We start from the raw sequence: 11895 nt of genomic DNA on the forward strand, positions 1-11895 counted from the left end.
TATATATATATATATATATATATATATATAATCACACACTACTGTTTCAGAATTATATATTGACATCATAACTGTAAGCGTTGTCTAGCCGGCTTGTCGCTGAGAGTTCCGAGCCCCGCCCTGCTATTGTGATGTAACAGATGTGCCACGCCCTTCTACTGTGACATAGTGTAGGTTATAAAAGCACTGGCCGTTAGGCCAACAGATGCTTTTGTAAGCTGACAGTACAAGATGAGGAGCATAGCTCTGGTTTTCGTTGTTACTGTTCTGATCCATGTGATCTTTACTTTGGAGATTTACACAAATAGCTGGGCTGTGCACATACCTGATGGCTCTGTAGAGGCAGAACGTATTGCACAGAAATTCGGTTTCATCAACCTTGGCCAGGTGGTGCTTGGCAGTGATTTCTACCATTTATCTCATCGTGGCATTCAAAGGAAATCCTTCAGCCCTCACTGGGGTAGAAATATTCAACTGAAAAAAGAACCCAAGGTTAGCTGGTTTGAGCAGCAGACGCTGAGGAGAAGGGAGAAAAGACAGCCTAGTATGGTTCCCACAGACCCCCTCTTCAGCTTGCAGTGGTACCTGGGTAAAAATCTTGACTTAGGCATCCAGACTGCTTGGAACCGTGGATATACCGGACGAGGCGTGGTGGTGACCGTTCTGGATGAAGGGCTTGAAAAGGACCACCCCGATCTCGCATTAAACTATGATCCGGAAGCGAGTTATGATTTTAATGACGACGATCCTGACCCTCAGCCCCGATATAACTCATCTAATGAGACCAACCACGGGACCCGCTGTGCAGGCGAGGTGGCTGCGGTTGCCAATAATGATATCTGCGGCGCTGGAGTAGCATACAACGCTAGAATAGGAGGTGTGCGAATGCTGGATGGGATAGTCACAGACTTTGTTGAAGTTGAGTTTGAACCCACAGCATATTGACATTTATAGCGCCAGCTGGGGTCCCACTGATGATGGAAAGATACTGGATGGACCAGGAGTGTTGTCTTCTGAGGCTTTTTACAAAGGAATACTAAATGGCCGCCGTGGCCTTGGATCTATCTTTGTTTGGGCATCTGGAAACGGTGGCAGGAATGACAACTGCAACAGTGACGGCTACTCCAACAGTATCTACACTGTTGCTGTTGGGGGTGTCACAAATCATGGAACAGTCCCTTGGTACAGTGAGGCGTGTGCATGCAAACTTACAAGCACTTACAGCAGCGGTGGTGGTGAGGAAGAGACTTTTATCACCACTGATATACGCCACACGTGTACAGATAAACACACCGGGACTTCAGCCGCCACTCCACTTGCTGCCGGGATCCTTGCTTTGGCATTGGAGGCAAACCCAGCTCTTACATGGAGGGATATACAACATATCGTGGTAAGAGCGTCCAGTCCTGCCCACCTAATGGCTGACGATTGGGTCATAAATGGAGTGGGAAGAAAAGTGAGCCACTTTTTCGGCTACGGACTCTTGCATGCTGGACGAGTAGTGGAGCTGGCCGAAACATGGGAGACAACGCAGCCTCAAAGAAAGTGCCTCATAACAATTGTGAGCACCCCTAAAAGAGTGCATTCAGATCTGATTTTGACTTACAATGTCACTGCCTGTTCTGGGTCCCCCAATCACATAACATCCCTTGAGCATGTCCAAGCCCAAATGACCCTCAGCTACAGTCGCAGAGGTGACCTGGAAATCTATCTTACCAGTCCTATGGGCACCCGTTCTGTGCTGATGGGCAAGAGACCACATGATACCAGCACTGATGGGTACAGAGATTGGTCCTTCATGACCACACAATCTTGGGATGAAAATCCATTGGGCCTTTGGACCTTAGAATTTAGGAACAGAGGAAGCTACACCAACCACGGATTTCTACATCACGTCACGTTGATTTTGTACGGGACAGATGAACACATGATGTCCAGGAAAATCAAGAAGTCTGTCATGAGAAAGTGTCTGAGGCGGGATAGAAATGGGTCGTGCATAGAATGTTTGGCACCATATTATACCTTTGGAAAGCTCTGTCTATCTTACTGCCCTGCCAAATACTTTAAGTCTACGCAGAGAGCGGAGGTGTCAGAGCCCAGCAGCTTTCACCTTGTTCGTTCTTGTGCCGCTTGCCACCCATCCTGCTTTACGTGTAAAGGGTCGTCTGCCAATAATTGCACTTCCTGTTCCCCTTTATACGTATATAATGGAAAAGACAACTCATGCGTAAGATCTGACTCCCCAAGTGTAGACTTACAGAACGCCTCATTCATCCGGATCCCTCAAACAACATTAGTGGCAGTGATAATGAGTGCGGCCATTGTAATGGTTATGGGACCGCTGGTGGTTTTCATTCACTGGTATCTACGAAAAAGATCACGAGTAGACCCCAGTCCCGTCTGATGGGCAACCACCGTGCTCTAAATCAGATCTGGAATCTGCGCAGGGAGGAGATTTCCTTTGCTTTTGAACACTGATGAGGACAAATTCAACAAGGGAGAGTAGAGACCCAACCTGACGCGGATAGCACTGTTACACCAATAAAATTCCTTTTACTATTTGGCAAAAATACCTTTTCCTTGCTATATTTTACAAATTTAGATTTTAAGTACCTGGAAATTTTATGTTGAATAATAAAACAATTAAACCGTGCTCGCATGCTTGAAGGAAAAGCTTAGACCGATCTCAGATTTCATATCTTGTGTGGATTCCAAAACAAGAATCAAGCATTCTATAGCAATGCACATTGATTAAAGATTGGAAATACATCATTTTTATGTGACTTAATGTCACCACTGACATGTTTGGTTTTATTTTGCATTTAAGTGACTTAAAAGTTATGTAATACCCCAGATCCTTACATCACAATATAGAACGGAAAAGAAACACCTTCACGAGTGGGTAGGTCTTAAAAAATGAATATGAAATAAATTACAGTACCCTACAAATCTTGCTGCTCCCGCAGATCAACACTCCTCATAAGTGTTATAACAAATGATGTATAGGCAAAGGTCGGGGCGCATAGATATGTGGGAAAAAATAAAACAAATATAGTGTAATAAGTTAATACGAAAAAAATAAAAATAGAGATGTTTGTTGCACTCACAAATGTATTAGAAATAGAAAGCTCGTCAAAAATCCATACTTTCTTTCGTCTTAGGAGCTTCTGTGTAGAAGATAAGAAACGAAATAGTGCAATAAAAAAGATATTGTTTAATGAATATAGATTAAAAACTTACAAACAAGTAGGCATAACAACTGGGTTATGCGTAAGAGCAGTGTCCTTTATAAAGATAAGTGGATGATCATCAAGTCCATGTAAAGTCCAGGTTTTCAATAGTTGTAAAGTTTTCCAAAATATCTCAACGCGTTTCACCAATTCTGGCTTCCTCAGGAGAAAATTTAAGAAATCAATCTGTATCCTGTCTGTGTTTTCGCGGTTCTTTTAAAGGTCCCGGCTCGCCGTCTTGTTCTATTTGCGTCATTTCGACGTCATCACGTTTAGTCTTTTTTCTTTTTTCTTTTCTTTTTTAATTCCTCAGGATGAAATAACGGCAGATGTTGTGGAACCCTCTGTTTCATTCTGTCAACGGGACTCGTAGTCGGCAGTATTCGTAAATCGGTAAGTGTGTAAAATAGATTTATACAGTTAAAAACATGACATATAGAATGTTTTTCATTTAACTATCTTTTCTAGTTACAGGGATATATCGGCAGAGCATCAAGGGACCAACAGAAGGAAAGACAGACAGGCTGATTCAAGATAGAAGACATCTGTGTATGTGGTTTGGCATCCGTCCAAACCTCAATAGGCAAGTGAAACAATGTAGCAACTTAGTAACAATATTAATTGGTACCAATTTAAAGATCCAATGTATTCAGTGAATGTATTTTTATTTTCTTAGGAATCTATCTTGTTGGACAGAACTCCCACACGAAAGAAGACATAAGAGAGAGATGTAGAAGAAAGTATTCTGATTGTACTCTCGCTAATTGATTAATTGAATGCTGTCACGATTATGTTACTGATATCCATCTGTTCTGTGGTTGAACAATTAACCTTCAGATGGAACAAACATGGTGTAAAAATGATGTTATTAAAAGAGAGAAATCTTGTAAAAATATTGTTTAAAAATCATGTGTATAAAATCGTGTATATAAAAAGTATATGAATAAAAACGCTTATATGCAATTTTAATTAGTATGTGTGATAAAATATGTTGTAAATAAAAACTTAATAAAATAAATATAATTTAAAAAAGAAAAAATAAATTTTGATTGTTTGAAAAGGGAATTAATACACAAAAAATGAATGGATTCACAAAAAAATGGATATATCGAATTCTACATTCAATCCGTCTTTCTTGTAGGTTTGAAATTTATATATCCATTCAGTTTCTTTTCTTGATAGCATATCTTTTACATCTCCTCCCCGCCAGTGGGGGGATACTAAATCTATCCCTATTACTTTAAAATCGGAAAACGAGAATTTATTACATTTTATACAGTGTCTTGGGACATCTATATTCATTAAACAATATCGTTTTTATTGCACTATTTCGTTTCTTATCTTCTACACAGAAGCTCCTAAGACGAAAGAAAGTATGGATTTTTGACGAGCTTTCTATTTCTAATACACTTGTGAGTGCAACAAACATCTCTATTTTTATTTTTATCCTTACATCACATACAGAAAAATATTTTGTTATATCTTACAGAAAATATATTTTGAGCATGAATGTCTATGTGTAAGGGTGAGTGAGCATTGATAAAGTATTATATATTGGAAACAATATTTATTTTATTCAACAATCGTTTTGCTTCAGATAATAAACATATAGACAGTGTTATGAGAATCCACACGAATTCCGTACACAAAACAGATAAATGAAAAAGCGACAGATCACGAACAGTAGCGTAATCGCTGCCAGGAATAAAGATGGCGGGTGCGCATTGCTATTGGGAGGACGTGTCATCAGTTCTGACCAATAATGAGCGAGCATTCAGCCGCTAGAATGCGTGGACCAATCCCAGCGCTCTTTTCTCGCCAGTTGAGCAGGAAGCAGGAAGCGACGTTGTGTCGTTGTGAGGGACTCCGGTACGAGTGACAGGACATGAACCCGCTCCTGCTCCCTGTGTGTTTGGGGTTCGTGGTCGCCCCGCCGGTACAGAATGCCAAGGAGAGCCGGTTTAGTGAGCAGGTGACCGCATGCCTTTATGTTTAAATGGGCCGGTGTTGGGGCTCTTGGAAGTCTGTAGTACCGCCAAATACCTTTATTCTGCATCCGCGCTACCGGCTGTCACAGGTTTCACCTGCACATTCACACTCATTTGTAATGTTCGTGTTTGCGTGAATTAGTAATTATATGGCGTCATTAGAGCTCATTTATGTCATAAGAGAACTGAAACATGGTACATGCTAACAGGGAGGATAAAAAGGAAGGCCGTAGGCCGTAGACTATAATAAAAGGGGTATAAAAAGTGATTTTTTTTTGAATTTTTATAAACCCTACATCTTAAAGTTTTAAGACTATTACATTCCTCTTAGGATGTCCTCCTTCTAATAGGAATGTTTTGCTATAATTCTTGTGTCCCGGAGTAACACGAGCACTTTGTATGGTCAGGAGATTGTTGTGTACACCCGTGTAGTTTACGGTGTTGCCGTGTTGTTACTGTTATGTCGGCCGTGTGGAGATGTATGCGGGTCCGCGCCTGTGTGCGCCGCTGGAGATAGCGGTTTGTGTGATCATTAGAGGAGGTTCTGGGTCCCTGACCGTTATTCACAGTTAGTGTGCCAGAAGGGGTCCGCGATGTGTCTGTTCCAGATATTCTATTATAGTGCTTGTTTTTTTTTTCCTTCTTTAAAGGATCGACATTATTATGTATCTCCAGTGCTGAGTGTACTTTTGTTTTGTTTTATTATGTTCTGTGGTCAGTATGGCTAGCAGGTAATCTCTTTAGTGCCGACAGATTATACTTCCAGGAGGTCTGCCCTTTCCCATCTTTCTCTGGGTTTAGATGAAGAGCTGGTATTCTTTTTTGGTGATTTTTAATGGAATAACTCTTGAGGCTCTTTATCTCACCCATCTTTCCTGCGTTCCAACGGCACGTTGTGTTTGCTAATCCAAGTTTAAAAGGCTAATCAATCGTTAAAAAAACCTTTTGCAATTGATACATGAAAGTGACCCCACATTTTGGGTCTTCTAATCGGGGTCGTCTTCTAATCAGACCTCAAATAGAGGTCTGATTATGAGACTAAGATCCAGATCCCCCGCACCGCTGCAGGGGACCTGGATCCTCCTGTCTCCCCCCCCATACACACACTTACCGGTGCTTCCTGCTGTGTTGCCGGGGCAGCGATCCGCGTACACAACGTCCGCTGCAGCCGGAAGGAGGTGTGGCTAGCAGCGGGGGTTGTCTGCGTCCGTCGCGTATACCTTCCCCGGCTGTCAGAGATCAGAGTTCCTCGCACCGGTGCGGGGAACTCTGATCTCTGACAGCCAGGGAAGCTATATGAGACGGACGCAGACAAACCCCGCTGCCAACAAACCCCGCTGCAGCGGAAGGAGATGTTAACCCGCTGCCCCGGCAAAACAGCAGGAAATTGGAAGCACCGGTAAGTAAGTAAGTGTGTGTGTGTGTGTGTGTGTGTTAAATGGGGGCATAGGGCATTTCTGGAATGCCTTATACCCCTATATGCCACTCTGGCACTTAGGGGGTTAAAAAGCATATTATGGGGCAGAGTGGCATATAGGGAGGTATAAGGCATTTCACCTCCCTATATGCCACTCTGCCCCATAATATGCCTTTTAACCCCCTAAATGCCAGAGTGGCATATAGGGGTATAAGGCATTTCTGGAGGCAGAGTGCTCTATACAATGCCTTTTAACTCCCTTAATTCCACTCTGCCTCCTGGAATGCCTTATACCTCCCTATATGCCACTCTGCCCCATAATATGCATTTTAACCCCCTAAATGCCAGAGTGGCATTTAGGGGTATAAGGCATTTCTGGAGGCAGAGTGGCACATAGGGGGTCAAAAGGCATACCATGGGGCACAGTGGCATATAGAGGGTTAAAAGGCATATCATGGGCCACAGTGCCATATTGGAGTGGCAAGCCTGGGGGCAGATGTGCGTAACTGGGGGACAGGTTGGAAAATACAAGGAAATAAAAACAAAAAAAATATTTTTCTCAATCATAGCTTTATAAAAAAAATAGTTTACATGAATTAACATTTTCTGGTAAAACTTTTTTCCTTTAGGGTCGTCTTATATTCAGGCTTTTTCTTTTTTTCCTAAATTAATATTCAGATTTGGGGGGTCGTCTTATAATCAGGGTCGTCTTATAATCGAGCAAATGCGGTAGTTAGATTAGATGGAATTATTATTACCCTTTATCTGTTCAGAGAAAGAAATTAAGATGCGCTGTACAATTAAATTGGAGCAGTTAACACATTAGTAGTTGAGAACCCTGCATGTGAGCCATTATCACCCTTTATAGCATTTTAAACAATTGCTGTGTTTTAGGGAGTGACAGATGAATGATTAAATGTTAAATGGTTAAATGTCCAATGTAATAAGATGTTTTGTGTTTTTTTCTGGAGTCAAACTAAGTGAAATTATATCTTTTTTTTTTTCCCCCTATGGAATGACAGCACTGGGTCAGTGTTCATAGGAATAAAACGTAGATTTTGGTACACACATACTTAGTACAGTCACAGGTTCTAAGAGTCAGATTAAGTGAAAATATAGCTGTGTGCTAGAGAATGACAGATGAATCCCTATAGGGTATAATAAGAGAAAATAAGTTGTTTCACTGCCGAAACGCTGTGGCATATCCTATAGGTCGTCAGCACACATTTTCCCATTAATCTCTTCCGTGTCCCCATCTTCTTTCTTGGTCATCTTCTTCCTGATTTCTGCTCGGCTATGCTGGCTGGCGAAAAAGGTATGAGGACATTGAGAGTGTGATAGTGAATGGAGCACTAATAATAATAATAATAATAATAATAAAAAAAAAAAAACAAAAAAAAAAACCCTGAATCTCATCCAAACCGAAAGGTGCAGGAAAGGAAAAATTGAAATTGTGTCCAAATCATTTTTGGTCCATGTACTCAAGTCTAGTTAAACATTCAGTGATTAATATGCCCCCTTTAACTGCCTTGTATTGTATTATAAAAAATACAGCATGCTTTTTTTGGATGAGGCTGGCAGAGATAGTTTGAGTTTGGTAGAATTATGAATATTATGTGTTTTATTAATTTCATTATAAAATAAAAAATTAAAACCCCCTATATTATAACAGAAAAGTGTTAATTGGTTCTCTGCCTTAATAATCTTATTATTATTATTATTATCTTTTATTTATATAGCGCCAACAGTTTACGCAGCGCTTAATACAATACATAAATTCAAGGGGTCTGACGAGACAAACCGATACATTTGGTGGAGAGGACCCTGCAAGCTTACAATCTTGAGGGAATGGGGTGACAAACATAAGGCACAGAGGAAGGGTGAGAGGTGGTGTGGGGGTATCAGTGATGGGGTGAGAGGTAGTATGGTGGTCATGTCAATGACAAGGAAGTTCTAGAAGCTAAGATGGTAGATGGTAGTAGAAGTGTGGATCAGGGGGTCGCGGTGGATGGAATCTACTTGGTTTTTGCCAAGGCGTTTGACTCGGTTCCACACAATAGGTTAGTATTCAAACTGAAGGAAATTGGCCTAGATGCAAATTCTTGTTCTTGGGTAGAACATCGGCTTAGAGGTAGAGAACAGAGAGTTGTTATAAATGGTAAATTTTCAAGCTGGTCAAAAGTGGTAAGTGGTGTCCCTCAGGGTTCTGTTCTGGGACCAATTTTATTCAACATATTTATAAATGACCTGGCAGGAGGCATTGAAAGTCATGTTTCTGTGTTTGCAGATGACACAAAACTAGGTAAAGTTATACAGGGCGAGCAGGATATTAATGTGCTGCAGAGGGATCTAGATAGACTGGGGGACTGGGCACTCAAATGGCAGATGAAATTCAATGTAGATAAATGTAAAGTTATGCACTTCGGGGTAGCGAATGCACAAGCAACCTACACCCTAAACGGTAGTGAATTAGGGGTAATGACAAATGAGAAGGATTTGGGAATTGTTATAGACAACAAACTAGGCAACAATGTGCAGTGTCAGTCTGCGGTTGCTAAGGCCAGTAAGGTATTGTCGTGTATAAAAAGGGGCATCAAGTCGCAGAATAAAGATATAATTTTGCCTCTGTATAAATCAATGGTAAGGCCGCACCTTGAATATGCTGTGCAATTTTGGGCGCCTTTTCTAAAGAAGGATATCATAGCACTAGAAAGGGTGCAGAGGCGGGCTACAAAATTAATAAAAGGAATGGAGCAATATAGTTATGAAGAAAGGTTAACTAATTTAAATCTGTTTAGTTTAGAAAAACGTCGCCTCAGAGGGGATATGATAGCATTATATAAATATATTCGGGGCCAATACAAACCATTGTGTGGAAATCTGTTCATAAACAGGACTATGCATAGGACACGTGGTCATGCATTTAGACTGGAAGAAAGGAGATTTAGACTAAAGCAGAGGAAAGGGTTTTTTACAGTAAGGGCAGTAAGGATGTGGAATTCTCTGCCTGCAGAGGTAGTTTTATCAGAGTCTGTACAGACGTTTAAACTGCAACTGGATGGATACCTGGAAAAACATAATATTCAGGGATATAATCTTTAATTATGGGGAAACAGCTTATTGATCCAAGGAGAAATCTGACTGCCATTTTGGGGTCAAGAAGGAATTTTTTTCCCTGGTTAGTGCAAAATTGGAAAGAGCGAAGCCAGGGTTTTTTGCCTTCTTTTGGATCAAACAGCAACAAATTAACAGATATAGGAAAGGCTGAACTTGATGGACGCATGTCTTTTTTCAGCCTATGTAACTATGTAACTATGTAACCGGAGCAAAAGTGGTAGATGTGTTAATTTTTGCGTTTTAATCTAGGATGGTGGCCATTGAATCGAAATATCCTCTAGACTGTAAGTTTACGGACCGGTCTCTATTTACTTAACGTAAATGATCGTTTTTAATCTGTCAGTTCTAGTTTTGTCAGACTCTGAATGTATGGACTATAGGAATATATTCTAAATATATATTATATTATAAATAAAAGATAATATTCTTGATGTTTTTCAGCACGGAAACACGATCAGCACGGTCAAAGTGACAGTGTCCAGCTTACCGTGGAATGAGGAGAACTCTGGTCTCGTATATATATAAAGCTTCCGCATGAAGAGGACGTGTTGGCGGGTCACCGCCTGTTACCAGCCGCACTAAACATGTCGGTGTTTTAGCAGCAATCAAACGAGGGACTGGATTATAAACAAAACCGAACAACAAATACAGTGGTTTTTTTTTAACGTATTTATTTCATGCTTCTAGTGCCGTTCTGTACACCCAGTGCCCTCCGCGCGGTCTGCCATCTGTACCTCATCTCAAGGAGCTGCCGTGTTTGTGAGGGCGAAATGTTCACCATAAGCAGACATGGAAGTAGTTAACCCATTAAAACGGATAGTCGGCATAGAAAGTATAAATCAAGCTATTATGTGGCTTTTGTTTATATTATGACTAAAGATCTGAACAGTTTTCAATTATTACAGATTAAATGGAATATATGTATGTACTACATGTCTGTGCATAGATGTATAATAAATGTATGAAACGGATCAGGATTTTGTGTAGTTTTTCTCCTTAATAAAATTCCATGAACCCTGGTTGTGCCTCTCTCATCATGGAGGACATCCTTATTGATCCCACAGGTCCCCCCAGGGTTATATACGTGTGTATGCATTTGCTAACACTGTGGGTATCACACTGGGAAAAAAAGGGATCATTAAAACATATTTCACTTTGTACATGAAACATAGCAATGGGAATCAAAAAAAAAAAGAAACATAGGAATAGAGTTTGACTGCAGACTCGCATCTTCACTCAGGAGTCGGGATAACAATATGCCGATCCCATTCATATCTATATTCCCTTACTGTGTTAACCGCCACCACTCAGTCAGGACATACAGCTACATGCCATGGATTTGATGTTTTTATATCCGGAGCCATCTTGGTCAGTGGCGTAAGTACAGGGGCCGACCCTGCGACTGCTTGTCTTCTCGTGCCTTTTTTACACCATTTTGAACCCTTAATCACGTCGCTTCTTTAAATGTCACTTTATTACTCTGTTAGATTATCTTGATTAGAGTCCCCAAGGGTTTTGTTTATACTTGGCGTTCTCTTGGCAATATATATATATATATATAATTATAATTATATATATATATATACTCTACCATTCAAAAGTACGAGGTCACATAGATCTGTCTCTCTTTTTGTAAGAAAACGAATGTTGTCTATTAAAATGACATGAAATGCATCAGAAATACAGCACAGGCATCATTAATGTTATAAATGACTGAATGATTGTAGCTGCGTTCCAACGGCACGTTGTGTTTAATCCAAGTTTAAATTTAAAAGGCTAATCAATAATTAGAAAACCCCTTTTGCAATTGTTACAGCTAGACATTTATTTTCCAAATGACCCCACATTTTAGAATGGTAGTCTGTGTGTGATATATATATATGTGTGTGTGTGTATATACCGTGTATATATATATATATATATATATATATATATATATATAATCACACACTACTGTTTCAGAATTATATATTGACATCATAACTGTAAGCGTTGTCTAGCCGGCTTGTCGCTGAGAGTTCCGAGCCCCGCCCTGCTATTGTGATGTAACAGATGTGCCACGCCCTTCTACTGTGACATAGTGTAGGTTATAAAAGCACTGGCCGTTAGGCCAACAGATGCTTTTGTAAGCTGACAGTACAAG

At 40.4% G+C, this 11895-nt stretch overlaps 1 pseudogene; it reads left to right on the forward strand.

Moving 5' to 3' along the window:
* The first annotated feature begins 231 nt into the window (after window positions 1–231).
* Window positions 232–3553, forward strand: LOC149281611 (proprotein convertase subtilisin/kexin type 4 pseudogene; annotated as a pseudogene).
* Window positions 3554–11895: the final 8342 nt, after the last annotated feature.

The sequence above is a fragment of the Sceloporus occidentalis genome, unplaced genomic scaffold (assembly GCF_023333645.1).
Source record: "Sceloporus occidentalis isolate IW3139 unplaced genomic scaffold, rSceOcc1.0.p SCAF_130, whole genome shotgun sequence".
Taxonomy (NCBI): domain Eukaryota; kingdom Metazoa; phylum Chordata; class Lepidosauria; order Squamata; family Phrynosomatidae; genus Sceloporus; species Sceloporus occidentalis.